The sequence below is a fragment of the Vicugna pacos genome, chromosome 1 (genome assembly GCF_048564905.1).
Source record: "Vicugna pacos chromosome 1, VicPac4, whole genome shotgun sequence".
Classification (NCBI taxonomy): Eukaryota; Metazoa; Chordata; class Mammalia; order Artiodactyla; family Camelidae; genus Vicugna; species Vicugna pacos.
In genome coordinates, this window is record NC_132987.1 from 74,805,051 (window position 1) to 74,823,543 (window position 18,493).

Consider the following 18,493-nt stretch of genomic DNA (forward strand, 5'->3'; position numbering starts at 1 on the left):
CACTCTTGCCATTTTCATTCAACACTGTATTGGAAGTCCTAGCCACAGTAATCAGACAAGAAGAAGTTAAAAGAATCAAAACTGTCACTATTTGCACATGACACGATACTATACACAGAAAATTCTAAAGATAACACCAAAAAACTACTAGAGCCCATCAATAAGTTCAGTCAAGTTACAGGACACAAAATTAATATATAGGAATCTGTTGCATATCTATACACTAACAATGAACTAACAGAAAGAGAAAGGGGTTAATATCCAGCAAATATAAACAGTTCATAAAATTCAACATCAAAAAAAAAAACCTGATTAAAAAATGGGCAGAAGAACCGAACAGATATTTTTCCAAAGAAGACATGCAGACAGCCAACAGGCACATGAAAAGATGTTCAACATCACTAATCATCAGAGAAATGCAAATGAAAACCACAATGAGATCACGCCTGTCAGAATGGCTATCATCAAAAGAACACAAACAAATGTTGGTGAGGATGTAGTGAAAAGGAAACCTTCCTACACTGTTGGTAGGAATGTAAATTGGTGCAGCCACTACGGAAAATTGTAAGGATGGCTCTCAAAAAACTAAAAATATAACTACCACATGACCCAGCAATTCCACTCTTGGGTATATATCTGAAGAAAATGGAAACACTAATTCAAAAACATACATGCACCTCAATGTTCATAGCAGCATTATTCACAGTTGCCAAGATATGGGAACAACCTAAGTGCCCATCAATAGATGAATAGATAAAGAGGTGAGATACACACACACACACACACACACACACACACACACGAATACTACTCAGCCATAAAAAAGAATAAAATTTTGCTACTTGAAACAACATGGATGCACTTGGAGGGAACTGATACTAAGTGAAATAAGTCAGACAGAGAAAGACCCTACAGTTCTACTGTATGATATCACTTACACGTAAAATAAAACTATTCTATCTAATTTACCTAAAAACAAAACAAACCAGTGAATATAACAAAAAAGAAACAGATTCACAGATATAGAGAACAAACTAGTGGTTACCAGTGGGGACAGGGAAAGGGGGAGGGGCAAGGTAGGGGTAAGGAATTAAGAGGTACAAACTACTATGTACAAAATGCATAAGCTACAAGGATATATTGTACAGCACAAGGAATATAGCCAACATTTTATATTAACTATAAGTAGAATATATCCTTTAAAATTGTGAATTACTATGATTTACCCCTGAATCTTTTATAATATTGTAAATCAACTACACCTCAATGAAATTAAGATTTTTTTAATTAAAATAGAAACCCATTAAACCTTTGGATGATGGGCTCCAAGCTCTTAGAGTAAAAGCATCCTTGCCTTGAAGCTATAGACACTAGTCTATGTCAAAGTGAATATCATTATTTTATCAATCCCAAGTTCCTCCAGGACAAATAAATGCCAGCATCCTCCTTTCACGTTGTTGCCCTGGATAATGGGCTAATACGAGATTATGCAAAGCCTTAAGGAGCACTGAAACCACTGTTTCCCCACGAAATAGGAAGAATTAAAGGGCAGAATATTTTAAGCGATTCTTGAAATAGCCTGCATCTTGGCTTCCTTGCTATTTATCAGGCGATCATCTCCTTCATGTGGTGTATTAGTTTCCTAGGGCTGCCATAACAAAGTGCCACAAAAATGAGTGGCTCACAAAATCACACATTTCTTTTCCCACAATCTGGAAGCTAGAAGTCCAAAATCATGGTCTCAAGAGATCTTGCTCCTTCTGAGCCTCTTCCTTGCTTCTTCCTAGCTTTTGGTGGTAGCTACTGATTGCTGACACTCCTGAGCTTGGAGGGACACCACTCTGAGCTCTGCCTCTGTCATCAATGGCATTCTCCCTGTGTTTCATCAATGGCATTCTCCCTGTGTTTCTGTCTTCACACCGCATTCTCCTCATATTATAAGGACACCTGTCATAATGAATTAGGGCTCACACTAATTGCCTCATTGTAGCTTGATTACATCTGCAAAGACCTTATTTCTAAAGAAGATAACATACACAGGTACCAGGGGCTATGACTTCAGTAGATCATTTGAGAGGGACACAGTTCAACCCATTACAACTGGGAAAAAGATAAACTAGGAGACCTTGGGCTGTTCCATTCTCAAGACAGTTACAATATGAAATGACAAAAATATGAGATGCTCTATGGTTTTTCTTTTGTATGTCGTGAATTTTTTTGCATGATTGCTACTTTGCAATATTTCTGCTGACTAGAGGAAGCCCACTTCCCCATGCCACAAGTGAGGGAAAAAAAGTTGTAATTTATATCATCACTGTTAAGCATTCTGAGTGTAAAAGGAAGTCATCCACCCCAGGTGAGTGATACAAGCAGGTAGGTTCCAAATGGCTGGATCATGAAAGATCTTTCTTTTCCTCTTAAAACAGGGAAGATCTTCACTGTTCAGATTATTAAAGCATAAGACGCATCAATAGCAAAGAGGTTAGAAACCAGCATATGGTGGCTGATTAAAAAAATATATTTAATGGTGCTTTGTATGGAAAATAAATAGGAGTTCATCAAATATCTTTCTATTGGCTGACTTTTGCAGTACCGACTTTACTCACTCCCTTATATATAAATAAAATTAATTACTATAGGGCTTAGGAAAATGAAGGCCTTTCTTGATCTTTACCCAAGAATTTCCCTAAACTGAATTAAAAGGCACAGAATACATTATGGGAGAGAACATAGTCAAGGAACTGCCACATATTTCTTCTTGACTATAGTTCAGGGTGTATGCAGGGAAGCAGTGGGCAACAATATATTCTAAGCTTTTGAAAAAATAGGATCCTGGGAAAGCAGTCAGATGCAATGTTCACAGAACTACTATAATTTTGAACCTTGAATACTTTAGGGGTGAAACAACATGACAGTGAACACCACCACAAGGAGGAGTTGTCACCAAGTGCCACCATGTGAAGCAACTCCACTCTTCCCATGCAACCCATCTATAGCTTTAAAGGAACCAAATATCAACTTCGTTACTTCAGGGTATTGACTTCTCGTGCCATTTGACTCCAGCTTTTACACTTCAGCTTACAAATATAGCTTCATTAGAGGCTATGACGGTAAAGGAGATCTAGACATAACAAGCCTAAGAAAGGGCTTTTAAAGCACCAAATTGTCCTTCAAAGGGCATGACTGTTTCAGCAACAAGGATGTATCATGTCCCCTGTTGCTACGCCTCATGGTACCTCAGAGTTTGATACATTAAAAGAAGGACTATTATACTGTAGAATATGAGGAATTTTTTTGGCAACATGGTGTCAATCATGCTGGGAAAGTAAACTTTAAAAAACTCCAACTGAAGCTAAACTGAAAAAGAGAGGCTTAAACAAAATTTAACAAGATCCAGAATTTACAATGAATTCTTAAGTCCTCTCTCAGGAATCTCATCTCATTTTCCAGTTCATTGCCACAGTTACCCCAATCCCTATGGCAAAAGTGCTGACGGGGTAGTGGGAATCTAATAAAGTGAGGAAGAGAGAATGTCCAGCCTCTCCCTTCAACCTGATGGATCTACTCTAACCACTAACGTTTACCTGCCCTATAGGTAGGCAGTCCTTGGCATCGTGGGTCACTGCATCTTACATACTGCACAGAAGAAAATACCTTTATACTGACATTATTTACAGGGGGCTAAAACAGGGATGAAGATTTGAAAGTTTATGGATCTAACCAAGCTGACACAACTCCACTAGCTGGATGTGAGGACAAAAGCAAGTCACTGTGTAGACATACGATCATTCAAAACCATCCTTTTTGATGATTTGTGAATGAGTAGACTTGAAGTTTTCTGTTTAAGTTCATTTCCACATCTAACTATTAAGATTATACAGTAACAGTAGTTTCCTACAAACATGCCTAGACCACTAAGCCTTGTTTATGAATCTCACCAGCATGTGGAGAGAGATTATAGCAGAAGAATATGGATTTGCTCTTTTCTTCTCTTAGCTCATTCTCTACCAGCCCAGATCAGAGCACATTGCTGCGAACCCGTAACAGCTGAATGCTAAAACCACAAAACCCAAATTAGGAACAATGGCTTTTTGATACCATATTTAGAAAATATTCAGATACGTGGTATGGATAAACCTTGTCCAGCTGGGTCTCAACAATCCTGCTTGTGGTTGAACTTCTTACGGTGGGGTATCCTGCTACCACGACATCCCATGCGTCTTCAGGGTAAAGAGAAAGACCATAATGGCTTTTTTCTAACAGAGTTACTATGAAAAGTTCTCTCCCAACAAAGGGCATTTAACTAAGACCCGTACTGCTGCCTCAATTCCTTTTTGAAAGGCAGCAGGAAATCAATCAACCATTTCATTTCATTTCAACTATTTGATATCTGCTTTGGGACAGCAAAAGAAAAAATAAGTGGAAGGGAAAAGTGCATACAACTCCACATTTCTTTTTAATTTATACTCACAGTCTCGTCTTCTGGGTGCCAGATCCACATCCAAAGACCTTGGGATATGTCCACTATAGGGATTTTAAATTTAATATGCCAAAATTTAAATTTATTATATTTAATCTACAAACAGCTCCTTTCCTCATATAGTGTCTATGTAACTGCATTGCACAGTCACATAACCAGTCACTAAGCCATCAGTCTAGGTACAATTCTTGTCTTCTCTCTTCCTTGACCCTCACATTCAGGTGATCACCAAAGCCTATGAATGCTACCTCATAAACAGTTCTCAAATATGTTTCCTTTCTCCTGGGAGCAGCAGCAGTACTCCTCACTGGAGTACTGACATCCTGGGGACACACCTTCCCTGTACAGGTTCAGAGAAGAGGCTTTGGGGTCAGACAGATATGGGTTTAATCTCAGTTCTTTTCTGAGCCTCTGTTTCCTCATCTGTAACACTAGAGTAATTTTAACACTTACTTCACATTGTTTTGTGAGTTCAAAATTATAAAAATCCATGTGGAATATTTAGCATATTCTTAAAGAGTAAGTAAAAGAGCCAATGGTCAATACATGTTAGTTATTAGTTATCACTGATGTCACCTGCATTGGTTTCCTATGGCCACCATAACAAATTACTATAAAGTTTGTGGCCAAGAACAACACAGAGTTATGTGTTTTGGAGGCCAGGGGTCAAAAATGGGTCTCAATGGACTGAAGTCAAGGTGTTGATAAGGCTACACACCCTCTGGAGTGTGAATCTGTTTCACTCTAGAGGAGAATCTCTAGAGGAGAATCTATCTCAGTAACTTTTCCAGCTTCTAGTGATTGGCTGTGTTTCTAGGTTTGTACCTACATCCTCCATCTTCAGAGCCAGAGGGGTAGCACCCCTTTCTGACTCTGCTTCTCTCTGCTTCCTTCACATGACCTCTTCTGACAAATCTCCTTTTGTCTGCTTCTTATAAGGTCACTTGTGATTACATCTATCCACCTGGATAATCCAAGATAATCTTCTCTTCTCAAGATCCTTAACTTGATCACAAAGAGACTGCAGAGTCTCTTCTGACATATAGGGTAGCATTCACAGTTCCAGGGATTAGGACCTGGATAATGAGGGGAGCCATTATTCACCCTACATTATTATTATTATTATTATCAGACTTGATGGAGTGATACAAATGGAAATTCTATATAAACTAAATAGCCAGTCAAAGTATAGGTATGTCGGCAAAATGCATAGTACTTACAATATATTGTAGCAGATCAAGGAATTCTTAGATCTTAAGCTTCTACTAAAGTTATACACCTGATGAAAAAAACCCTACAGGATCCTAGCTTCCTTCCACTTAACTCATAAGAATCCACTATGCTTTGCTAGAAACAAGTTGAGTCAGATGTATTTTCTGAGGATCAGTGGAAGTGCTCCGGAAGGTCAGGAGATGGTAGCTCACCTTACAGAAGCTCGCTGTTATTGCTGATTCTCTATCTGACACGGTCAGACAGGGTTGCATCCTCTCTCTTCCACCTTGCAAAGTCGCAGCAAGATCTATCTGTGCCTGACGTTGCCTCGGGAGAAACTGGGAAACTAGGTTTCTTTCAGATGTAGATGTCTCTCCTTAACTTGCCAATGTGCTCTGTTGAAAGAAACAGGAAACGCTTGCTGTCATGTTAGGGATTGTTGCCAGGTCTCTGTGTGTGGCATTTGTTGCAAATTTAGTGATTTGTTCTCCAGCCAATACGCCTTCCTCGACAGAGGTGCAGTTGGACTGGGAAAATATTCTTAAGCTTAACAAAAATCACTAAAAGAAATTCTAATTCCAAAAAAATCTGCAAAGTAAATTTCTCTTCAGCATAAGCCATTAGAGGATTTTACAAGATTCTTATATTCTAATTTTTTCTTATAACTCAATGTCAAAAAAAATCAAATAAACGAAAACAAAGAGGGAAACTGTATCGTTCGGAATATCAAAGCAAGTCTGAACAGATCACTTCCTCGTGGTGTGTAGATTATCATTTGTCCAAGTTATAGGCTCCAAAATCAGAGATATTGATATGAGAAATAATAGGAATAGGTAAATGCCATTTGCAGCAACATGGATGCTCCTGGAGAATGTCATTCTAAGTGAAGTAAGCCAGAAAGAGAAAGAAAAATATCATATGAGATCGCTCATATGTGGAATCTAAAAAACAAAAACAAACAAACAAACAAAAACAAAGCATAAATACAGGACAGAAATAGACTCATGGACAGAGAATACAGACTTGTGGTTACGGGGGGGGCGGGGTAGAGGGTGGGAAGGGATAGACTGGGATTTCAAAATTGTAGAACAGATAAACAAGATTACACTGTATAGCACAGGGAAATATACACAAAATGTTATGATAAATCACAGAGAAAAAAATGTGACAATGAGTGTGTATATGTCCATGAATGACTGAAAAATTGTGCTGAACACTGGAATTTGACACAACACTGTAAAATGATTATGAATCAATAAAAATGTAAAAAAAAATAAAATAAATAAAATAAAATATCTCAGAAATAAATGACTTAAACTATAAAAAAAAAATAGGAATAAGTAATGAAGTCAATTGTGTGTGTGTGTGTGTGTGCGTGGGCGCACGCATATACGTGTGTGTATTTGAGAGAGAAAGAGACAGAGAGATGGGGAAAGGGAGATGGAGGGGAAAGAACTCCAGGTTACTAAACAGCAAATGTTTTTTAAAAACTGTTTTCTCCTCAAATGATTTAGTGAATTCTATCCGTGCGATTAAAGCAGAAAACAAAGGAAGAAATCAAAATTAGCCTCCAAAGTATTTTTCTTCCGATTGAGGCAACAATGTTACAGCAGACTATAAATACAACTTAACAACACATAAAAGAATCTCAAATGTCTTTACAAACAAGGTAAGCTGTCTTCATTTCGTGGGAAGCAAAACACTGAATGAATAATTTAGTATGTGGTTCATGTGCAGTTGAATTAGGACTGGGCCACTGTCTTCTGAGTTTTGAAATAAAGTTAGATCCACCCAGAGCAGCATCTGGATTTTGTCCTGGTCTCTTTTCCTGAGGACGGGCAAGTTCAATGCAAGGTCACAGGGGCATAGGAAGAATTCACCTAATTCAAAGTAACAAGGTGAGGGTAGAAAAAACAGGATGCTTCACCTCATACTGTTATACCACTGCATTTTACTTTTGAACATTACCCTGCTTTGCTCACTCTGAATTCAGAGGAGAAAGAATCTTGGGGAAGGAGCTTCACAAGTTCATCACAAAGTGTCATGGGACACAGTTAACAGAGAACAGTGTATTCTTTCTGTGTGCACATTCACGTAACACCCCAAAGCTCTGGGTTGGTGGCACTCAGGGAACATAAGGCTCAGGCCCCTAACCAGCTGGCGCACCCCGAGCTATGCAATTCCCCACTCCAGCCCTCCACGTTGGGCATTCATGTACGTAGTTGCCTGCAAGGTAGAATCTTCAAGGAATTCTTAGAAGGTCACCAAACAGGAGAAATGGGTACCGGTACTCTCACTTGCCCAGGAGCCTGCAGGTTCCACAGAAGTGCCCCTGGATAACAACCGAGTTATCACCTCCAAGTGTGTTATTCAATTATTCAACCTGACTACAATTACTACAGCTAATAAAGTGCTGGTGCAGAGCACAATCGCAGTAGTAATTGTGTGACAGGATGATTAAACAGCAGGCTGCAATAATTATTCCAATCCATCTTCAGAGATGGAGTCAAAGCTCTAACAATCAAATCAATCAATTAGTGAAGAAGAGCACTGAGGGGGAAAAAAGATCAATGAAAAACAAGTTTTCACAACAAAGCAATAAATCAATCCCAAGTAACTGGGCTGCATCATTGTACAAAAAAAAATTGAGATGATACCCGTTATTGCAATTAAATACAAAAGCAGCGGTTTCATTGGCTGTTACTCCAGTTCAAGGTGGAGAGAGATCTGATTTTTGTCAGGTTTTGTGGCATCTAATAAACACCCAGGATTCAAATCGTATTTTTAAGAGTAACGTCATGGCAGGACATCTCTTTTGTCAATACGCTGCAGGCTCCTGTCACTTGCCCCTGCCAAATACCCAAACCACCACGCACAATGAAAAGCCGCCCCAGAAAAAGCCTAGAGCAGTCCCTGAGCGGGTCTCTTTATAGTACTTTACCATTTCCAAAGCACTCTGCCAGCATTATCTGAAGTTTTCTTTCTCCACAAGTGTTGAACAAGGCGCAACAGATACTTTTAATAAATCTATTTTACTGTGAGGCATATTAAGGTTCAGAGAAGTGACTTTCCTAAGGTCATTTGAGGTGAAACAGAGATGTGGCCTACATCAGTAACTACACTGCCTGCGAGATTGTGCTGCTGAAGTTCAGAAGGATTTAAGTCACTGCTAAAGTCTGCTTTCCTCGGCAGGTAGCTGCAAAGAGACTGAGGTCCTAGGGGAGACTGGCCGTTGGTCCAGGGCAGGTCTGTGAGCTGTAGGTTCACCCCTGGGCAGGCTACAGTGGTCTTGAAATGAGACCTCTTGGGGCTGCTCTAGATGTGACTGGCGCCTCCAAGGTTCAGTTGCTTCTGCTTCTCAGATTGCCCCAGAAATGCTCTTGACAGCATCTCTGAGTCGTTTCTGTCGTACTGTTCATTAGCAATATCAACAGTGGATACCACAGTTCCAGCACTTAGAATGTGCCGGTACTATGCCAGGTGTATTACATAAATTACCTCAAGTTAATTCCCAAAATGAGTACTACCATCCCCTTTTCCCTTTCAAAAACTAGAGATCAGATAAATTAACTTGTACAAAGTCACAGAGCAACTAAGTGGTGGAGCCAAGCCTCAGACTCAAATCTCTGGCTCTGCTCTGACCTGCTTCTCACCCAGCACCACTCGGCCAACATTTCGGTTGTGAGTTGTTTAATGTGTTGTGCACAATCTAAGGAACATTAACATTCCCCACTGGTCTCACCTTCCAAACATTTCAAAAGACTATTCATTTTGATCTCATTTTTCAAACAAACTCAGAATTAGTGGGTACAGAAGAGACGAATCAAAATTTCTCTTGGGTAGTTATAAAGTCAGCACACAGGTTTAAAAACAGAAGGTATTAAATGATGGCAGAAAGACATGTCATGGGCCCCCACGACCGCTGCCAGGTTCAGTGAGTCGCTAGGACTCAGCGGACTCAGCACACAGCTGTGCTTGCTCCTGTGATTTCTTACAGCAAAAGGACAGAAAACCAGATTAGAAAAGAGGAAAGCTATGGGGCAGGGGGACAGGAGGTCCAGAGAAAACCAGGCACAAGCTTCTAAGATCCCCTCCCAGTGGAGTGTTGACAACCCCTTTAGCAACAAGCTGTGGCAACACATGCGAAATGCTGTCTGTCAGGGAAGCTCATTAGAGACTCTGCCCAAGATTCTTACCGGGGGCTGGTCACATGGGAGCTCTCTACTAAGCATGTCAAGATTCCAGACTCCCAGAAGGCACACAGGCACTCGACACAAGCCACACCACTTTCACAAACAGGTTAGGCCCAGTGTGGCTTTCTTTTCAGGAAATTATGGGAATCTTCCAAAATCTAAATTCCTAGACAGCCCAGGAGCAATCCCATAAGCAGGCCTTTCCTGGGACAGCAATCTCAGGACTGCTAACACTAGTAACTCTTTTCTGCACAGATTAGGTTTGTCATATCTGTTCATTTTATTTATGTCCCTCTCCACCCTTCTTCGTTCCTTTCCTCTTTCTTTTCCCAGAACTGGAAATCAAAGACTCCTGTGACCCATTTTAGCTAATGCCACACGGGTGGTCAGAGATGCATTTTCGTCTCCCATCTATCACCTGGTTAACTCGCTGCCTTTCTTACAAAGGTCTGCTCGGCCTTCATTCTGAGAAGCAAGCTCTCTGGGGTCTCAATCACTCTGTCTTTCATAAGGGCAGCTTCCAGGCTCTGAGGAGTCCTATTTTGGAGCTTCTCACCCAGGTTCCTCTCTCTGTAGGAAGAGGAACTGTTCTGTATCTGCCTTTGAAGCTCACAGGACTCACCGTCTACTCCACAATGAGCCCCGTGGAATTCAACGCTGCTCCTGGAGGGAGTCCAGACGCCCATTTTCTCTTGTAAAACTACGATGTCCTTCTAAGGCCTCACTGAGAAGCACTAGGTGGCGGCTCTGGATTAGCCGTTTAAAACACGTTCAAAGAAGGCAAGAAATGTTGCCTCCTGGGAGGAGCAGATGATGCGAAGGGGAAGTACAGACTGGAGGTCAAAAGAAGAATGAGAGAAAGCAGTTTAAAGAAAGAGAAGAAAAGAAAGCCAAAGGCAGCCTCCGTTTAGGGTGACACCAGGTCAGAGAAGATTCTGAGCTGATAAATCCAAAAGTCACAAAAGAGAGAATTTCTGTGGTTGTTGAGAACTACACTTTATGGAGGCATTTTTAAAAATCCAACATTACCTCACAACTTTGCCTTCATTAACTATTTCACATGTTCAACCAGTCTGATTATTCTGTGTAGGAGGAATAAATGATCATTATTCTGTGTAGGAGGAATAAATATAAACTTGTTAACAAAAACAACACCCCACGCAGGTACTAACCAATTAGCGGCCAGTTTTCTGAATTGAAATACATTTTTAATTATCTTCAGCACGATTTGCTTTGCATGTATCTACTCTATGGGTACAAAAAACAAACTGCAGGGTTTTGTTTTGTTTTGCTTCCTGAGAAGGATTTGCTCCTCAGTCCACGCAAAACAACATCCTCCCTCTCAACACTGCTCCCTCATTCTCTTTTCCTCCTGAGGATCCGTTCCTTGCCGCCTCTCATACCTGCTCCTTTATTCCTCCTTCCCCTCCCCTTGAGTCCAAAGCTCCTAAGGAGCCTGGTGACTTCAGCTTCATCCTCCTCTCCAGCCACGTTCCATGTCCCTGTGTCCTTGAAATAAATGTCCTATCTTCATTAGCTTCTGTAGCTTATGCTCTTGTTGGAACTATTGTCCCAAACCTGGTAGAAGCCTCCATGCAATCAGACAAATGCTCAGTTAGATGATCATCTTGGATGATCATCTTTGATGAACCATGTTATTAAGAGAGGATTTTTTTTCTTTTAAATTTACCATTGGTGTTGTCATGAGAAAACGACTATGAGAAACCACATTGGAAGACCTTCCTGTTGTGTCACATGCCATGAAGAGCATTCAGACAGAAGGCTCGGGGCCCAGAGCAGAGTGGAGGGAGCTGAAGCTGCCGATCTAGTTCAAGGGGACAGGGAGTTTTTAGAAACGGTATGCAAAATAACAACCATCCCAAAGAGAAACTTAAAACCGGGGACTTTTAACTGGCTGTTTCATGAAGCAGCCAGGCTCGCTCCTTCCTGGTCTTTGGTATGAGCTTGCTGAATTACAATACAATTGTTTTTAGAGCAGTTTTGACCTTGTGAGAAAGAAAGGCAGAAATAAAGAAGGGAAGAGCCAGTACTGTGGTGTCTGCACACAAAGGGAAATGGAGCTGCCTCATCCTGATAAAGAAGCTGCTAAATGAAGACAGCTTCAGGGTCTTTTGAAACTCAGAGGTGTGTGTGCCCAGAAAGGGCTGAAGCAAGCCCATTCGCTGGGATGGCAGTGGCCGCTGGAGGCCGCGCACTCTGCACCCTCTCCTGCTCAGCTGTGGCTAGAAAGGAGGAGATGGGGAGAGTCACTCTGCTTCCCAAGATCAGACAACAAGTGACAAAGACGATTAACTCTACACATACATACCAGGGCCTTTTCTAAAGTTTGAAGATTTGTATGACTCACAAACATTATGAAATAGCAAAATTTAAGCTGATGGGGTGTATTTATCTGTATTATCAATTAGGGCTGACAAAATTCTAAACCTAGCTGATCATCCGAATCACCAGGAAGTTTTAATAGAGATTCCTGGTATCCAGTAGGTCTCACATCTATGTTTTTAAAATTCTATGCTATTGAGTTTGGTGTTAAATCAGGCTTGGAATTCTCAGACCTGAATATCACTACTAGTATCTAAAGGACCAGAATTTCAAGTGTAGCTCATAACAGAACTTCTCAGATTAATATGTGTATTAATCATCCAGGGGCCTTGTTAAAATGTAGGTTCTGGTAAGTATCACTGGGAAAGAGGCTGCATTTCTAACAAGCTTCCAGAGGAGGCTGATACTGCTGGCCTGTAACCACACGGTGAGGGCAACTGTGACAGACCAAGCCCTCAAATCCCAGTGGCCGGACAGCCCTGAATGTTTACTGCTCACCCATGGAAAGCCCGGTGTGGACTGGATGGTCCTCCTCCATCTCATAGCTGTTCCTTTTGGAACATTTGGCCTCCAGACTTACGAGAGTAGGAGATGAAAGGGGTGGAGGTGGCAGCATGGCTTTTAAATGCTTCAGTCTGGAAGCAACACATGACGTATGCCTGGCATGTGGCCCCGATTTAACTTCAAGGGAGGCTATGAAATGTAGAGCAGTACCTGGAAATCAGCGAGCAACTGTGGCCTCTGCACAAGAGTCCAATGTTAGGCCTGAATCAACTAACAAATTTCAATATCTACTGGATAAAAGCTTGGTTTCAAGTTTTTTTTTTTTTTTTGCTAGTTTTGATTTAATCTTAACTACGTTACTCAACCATATCACTACCTCTTTGGCTCACTTTGATCCACAGAGCGATTATCTTGTCAGATATCTGAAGCCCAGGAAATGCCACGGTATTATGTTCTGTTACTGCATCATACATAAACTTATATTGTGTTTAATTGTAACATTTGCCTTCAGTAACGTATCTTATTTTTTTTTATAAAATAAAAAGTACTGAAACCAACAATTTCCAGTAAGTGTATCATTGGGTAATGGTGGGCTTGTTAGGAGACCTGCGAATCCAGGGAGCAGGTAAATGGCATCATCAGATACAACACGATTCTCCTCAACCTCTCTGTCCAGCCTGGATCCCTCCCTCACTGTGCACTCGCCTGCTTCCATCCTTTTTTTTTTCTTTTCCTTTTTTTTATTGAAGTATAGTCAGTTTACAATGTTGTATCAATTTCTGGTGTACAGCATAATGCTTCAGTCATACATATACATACATACATTCGTTTTCATATTCTTCTTCACCATAAGTTACTACAAGATATTGAATATAGTTCCCTGTGCTGTACAGTATGAACTTGCTGTTTATCTATTTCATATATAGTAGTGTCTGTCCGTCCTCTTTTGACAATACCTCAGTCATTCTTTTTAGCCTTCCTGCCACAGGTAAGTGTAACTTAACTTTGTTGAGTCTCAATATCTTCATTTGTAAAATGGGAATTAAAAAATATGCCTCATAGGGTTGTCAAAACAGTCACTCAATAGACATTTTCCTCTTAGAAACAGATTATGAAGAAAATTTAAGAGAATAAAAAGTAGGAGAAAGTGCGGATTTGAGTATATTTAGGGGGCTTACTCTGAATTTTGTTAAGCCTTGGTTTCAGGAGGCAATGTTTATAAGTATGAATATACTAAATGCAGGAAGTGTTGAGACAGCTGTGAAATCTACCTGGAAGATCCCTTGGTGAGTGGGAGATCATCTCTAACAGAACAGACACTCTGTCAAGGGCCCCTTCTGTAGTATGATTCCACAATAGATACACTACTTCTCTCACACGTTCTTATGTTTTCCCTCCAAAGCCTGAGACTGTTTTTGCACAAGCATAGTTCCTCTTGTTTTGCTCTCCAAAGCTTGTAATAATAGCTCTATAGGAAGTTGACTCTCAACATATAGTTATTGCTTATGAGCTATGTTATTTTGGATGAACATTCTGATTTCTCTGTGACAGATGTTTTTAACTTTTAGGAGATCACAGAATACTTCAAGAATTAAAAAAAAATGATAAACCCCTCTTTCCTAGAAAAATTCACATTATCTGTACATACTAAAAAAAAAAATATATATATATATAATGTGTGTGTGTGTGTATATATATATATATATAATTTCAGAGGTTCATAAAGCTCTGAAAAAGTATGTCTGGGTTCCTTGCTCCATAGTAACAGCACTATGTTAACTTTCTCAAATTTACCAATAAATGCTATTAACATGCAGAAAATAACAACAGTATTTCCTAAAGAATGAAGCAAACAATTCTACAAGTGCACAGAGGATGACTAGAAAGGCTAGGAAATCCCATTATAATAGGCTACCTCCTTTACTTCCCCAGATCCCTGGTCCTTGACATACTTTCCCTAAGAGGGAGACTCGCTGTTTCTGCCACCTCTTAGGTGAAGCCTTCCTTGATGCTACCAAATAAAGCTCATTTCCCCCCATCATGTATCTCCTACAAAAGAGTCAGCACTGCGGGGCATTTCTACATCTTCAGCATCCAACCCCGTAGACGATACATGGTGAGCACTGAGTATCTATCTGTTTCACTGTGCTGAATTCTAGGCCACATTGATCTATTCTTTTTTTATACTGAACGCAGTTCCATAGTCCATCAGAAGCGGAATAAGCAGGCCATTGTGGACAGATCACTTCACTGGCCCCTCTCCTCCCAGATCACACCTGACTCAGTGTGGGACAAACGTTAGTCAAACTAAATTAAATTTCACTTACTATACTTGTCACAGCTTTTCTGACAAAACAGTTATTTATAAGGTATTCTAAAACAAAAGACAGATTAAACCTGAATTAAAATTGGAATAAGCAGAGAGAAGGAAGCAGTATTATACAGGGGTTCGGGCCCAGTGCTGCAATGAAGGCCCTGAAGCTGAGGTCCCCTGTTTCTCTCAGAAGCTTGGGATAAAGTGGGAATGCCACTATTGATCTCAGCAGGAGACTAATTGGGAATCAGAAAGAGAAATAAATTGTTGGGTTTGGAGTCAAATGATCAGGAAAAAAATACAAAACACCCAATCAAATTTGCACTTAGGCTACACAACAAATAACCTTCTAGTATAAGTATGTCCCAAATATTGTCTGAAATATATTTATACAGTTTTTTTTTGTTGTTCACCTGAAATTAAAATTTAACTGGGCACCCTCTATTTTTATCTGCATAATGGGGCAACGCTAACCTGGGGGCCAATACCTCACAGACCCTTCCCATAAAAAAGCCATGCAGCATCACCATCTTAAATCTCTCCCGATAAGAAGCATTTTGAACAACTTTGACACCCTAATTTACTATGTTCTGAAGACATTACCTTTACCTCTAAGTAACTGAGTTTTTCTGATGGCAATCTGAATTCCCAAATCTGTTAACTGCATGCATAGGAAACACAAGATTCTCTGCAGTTCTGTTTTTCCTTCCCCACCCCACTGGGTCGTTTATGAGAGGAGCGGCTGATGCCACGTACCCTCGGCTGTCGCTTCTGAGCTCTCCTCCTGGCTGGTATGCGCCGGGAGAGGAGACCAGCTGTCGTCCTGTGGTGTCAAGTTGTGGGGCTACCCCTTTTGGGAAGAGTAGACAGTCCCCTCCCTGAAAGGGGAAAGGGCCCCAGAGGTCAGCAGAGGCCGACACCTGTTGGGTTTTGATACAGTTCCAAAGTGAAGTCAAAAGGCCTCGCCTTGCTATTTATATAGGGAAAGGACAAAAGGGCCTTAAAATCTGGAGACAGCTGATCAAGCCAGAGCCCAGTCACATCTTAGTGAAAGAGAACAGATGTAGCTTCTGCTGAACTATGTACAGGATCAACCTGGGAGTTCTCGGAATGACGGGTGCAGAGCACCAGCTCATGTGTCAACGCTCCACGGCTCACTGCATGGATTTCTCTCTGGATTTTTTGTTTCCATATGAACCAAATATTCCGGGTTTATTTTTCCTCATGTATTGGACAATGTGACATTTTATTGGTGATTCATTCTAAATTTGAATCTTATTGCTAGACTACTAATCACTTTCCCTGACAGCGCTGGTGGTCTTAGCAGTGCTTAGAGAAAACAAACAAAGGTCAAAAAGCACGTAAGGGTCTATGACCAAAATTTAATAATTTACTAAAATATTTGCCAAGCTGTTTAATTTTTGATTCTTGCCTGCTTGTCTGTCCCAAATATGATTAATGCCACCTTAAGACTAATGTGTCTTGTAGGCTGCCTGGGGAAAATTTTTGGCTCCACAATAATTAGGAACTTCCCATTCTTGAGACTCCTCAGGACATAGGGACAGGGTCACATCTGCTTCAGAGCAGAATCTGGTGCCAGTGAGAGTAAAGGTTCATCCTGCACAGAGCTTTACTGCAAGCTGACCTGTACTCAAAGGCCTCAAAACACATGGAAGAGCAGCTGGTACTATTTCACTCTAAGGGGAAATCACATCATGGTCCTCTGTGAATGGCTTTTCAACAATATTTCCCACTATTCCCTGGCACTTACCTGATACTATTACATGTCTTTGTACCATATTCCTTATCATTGTCACTGCTCAGAAACCACACCTACCACCATCATAAATGCCTTCCCCAACTTTTTTACTTGACAAACTCTTTTCCTCACACACAACTCATATATCACTTTTACTTAGTTTCCCCACTGGGTCTAGGAGCCCTGACCACAAGATGGGCTGGTCATCAGAACTGGTATTAGTCAAGTTAGCCTGAGGCAGGATAAGTAGAGAGAGAACCAAAAGGGATGAAAGGAGCCCAGGCTGATCTAAGGTTGGGACTGGGGAGACAACGCATGACCAAGTTAACAGCAAGGGAAGGACAGAGTAAGTCTGTAAGACCAATAGCCCAGAGCAGATGGAATGAGTTTTGAGGGGGAGTGGTTCACGCCTGAACCTGTATACCAGTGCTGGATGTCCTTTTAGTTGTGGTATATGGTACAGAGCCAACTTGAGCTGGAAAAGTCCTCCCTGACTGGTCACAGTTTGTGGTTTCATATGCTGATTTTGTCTTCCCTCTGGCATTATCATCATCTAGATCCGGGATCCTTGTTTTTCCTGTATTCTCACAATATCTAGCCATAATGCAACACAGGTAGCGGGTGTTCAGGGAGTGAACGCTGGCTGATTCACAGTCAAGGGATCTGAAACCTCTTCCAGAGGGCAGTGCAGGTTTCTGACTTGCCCTTTAGGCATAGTTTTTACTTTTGACCTGTGCCATCCGACAATGGTGATGACTGATTCCCAAGGATTCTATGTCCACGGGAATGTCACGCAATGCCATTTTATAGACCGCCATTATGCCTTCAGCTCAAGGAGTATGCTTTATCATCCAAAACAGTAGGATCCAATTTACTTCTTTCCCTGTCTTGTTTGAAACTTATGTACATGAGAAGCCAATTCCAAGGAAGTATGGAACACTAAAAGAACTGTGATTTCTTTTTCAAGATCTATAATAGGATGAAACCAAGTCCACTTAAAGATTGAAGGGCTTGTTGACAGGATGAATATGTCAAAGGAGTATGAAATTAATGGTAAGGACTAAGACAGGGGAAGATGAAAATAAAAAGAACAAATTCTATAGCTTTGTCATAGTGGACAAAGGAGGACATGAGTTTTGAGCTACAAGAGAGTCATGATGTTTTATCGCCTCACTGAGCCATCCTCTCCTCCTTCCATGGAGCCTCTCTAATTTACCACCCATTTCCCAAAGGCCAAAAACACAAAAATTCCAGTTTCAGTGGAATCAGACTGCTCTTGATCTTGGGTGCCTTAGGACCTTGCTACTTAAAGTGTGTTCCTAAGGCCTTAGCATCAGCAGCACCTGGGAGCTTTTAAAGATGCAGAATCTGAGGACCCACTCCAGACCAACTGAATAAAAATCTGCATTTTAATAGGAGCCATAGGCTCCTATTATATGCACTTAATACATTTTGTAAAGGTCTGACCTAGGGTAAACAACCCATGGAGTATCAGCTTTCAAAAGAGAATGCGCACTCATTTACAATAGCCAAGATATAGAAACAACCCAAGTGTCTGTCGACAGATGAATAAATGTGGTATGTGTATGTGTGTGTGTGTGTGTGTGTGTGTGTTTGTATGATAATGAAATATTATTAAGCCTAAAAAAAAAGAAGGAAATCTTGCCATTTGTGACAATATGAATGAA

General features: G+C 40.7%; 1 protein-coding gene across 3 annotated transcripts in view; it reads right to left on the bottom strand.

Annotated features, from left to right (window-relative positions):
- Window positions 1-18,493, bottom strand: part of CD96 (CD96 molecule) — a 268,719-nt gene that overhangs the window by 162,146 nt on the left and 88,080 nt on the right. For all 3 annotated transcript variants that reach the window (XM_072965463.1, XM_072965454.1, XM_072965456.1), the window contains exon 3: window positions 5,905-6,087. The gene's annotated coding sequence lies outside the window, so the exon portion shown is untranslated. The remainder of the gene's footprint in view (window positions 1-5,904; window positions 6,088-18,493) is intronic.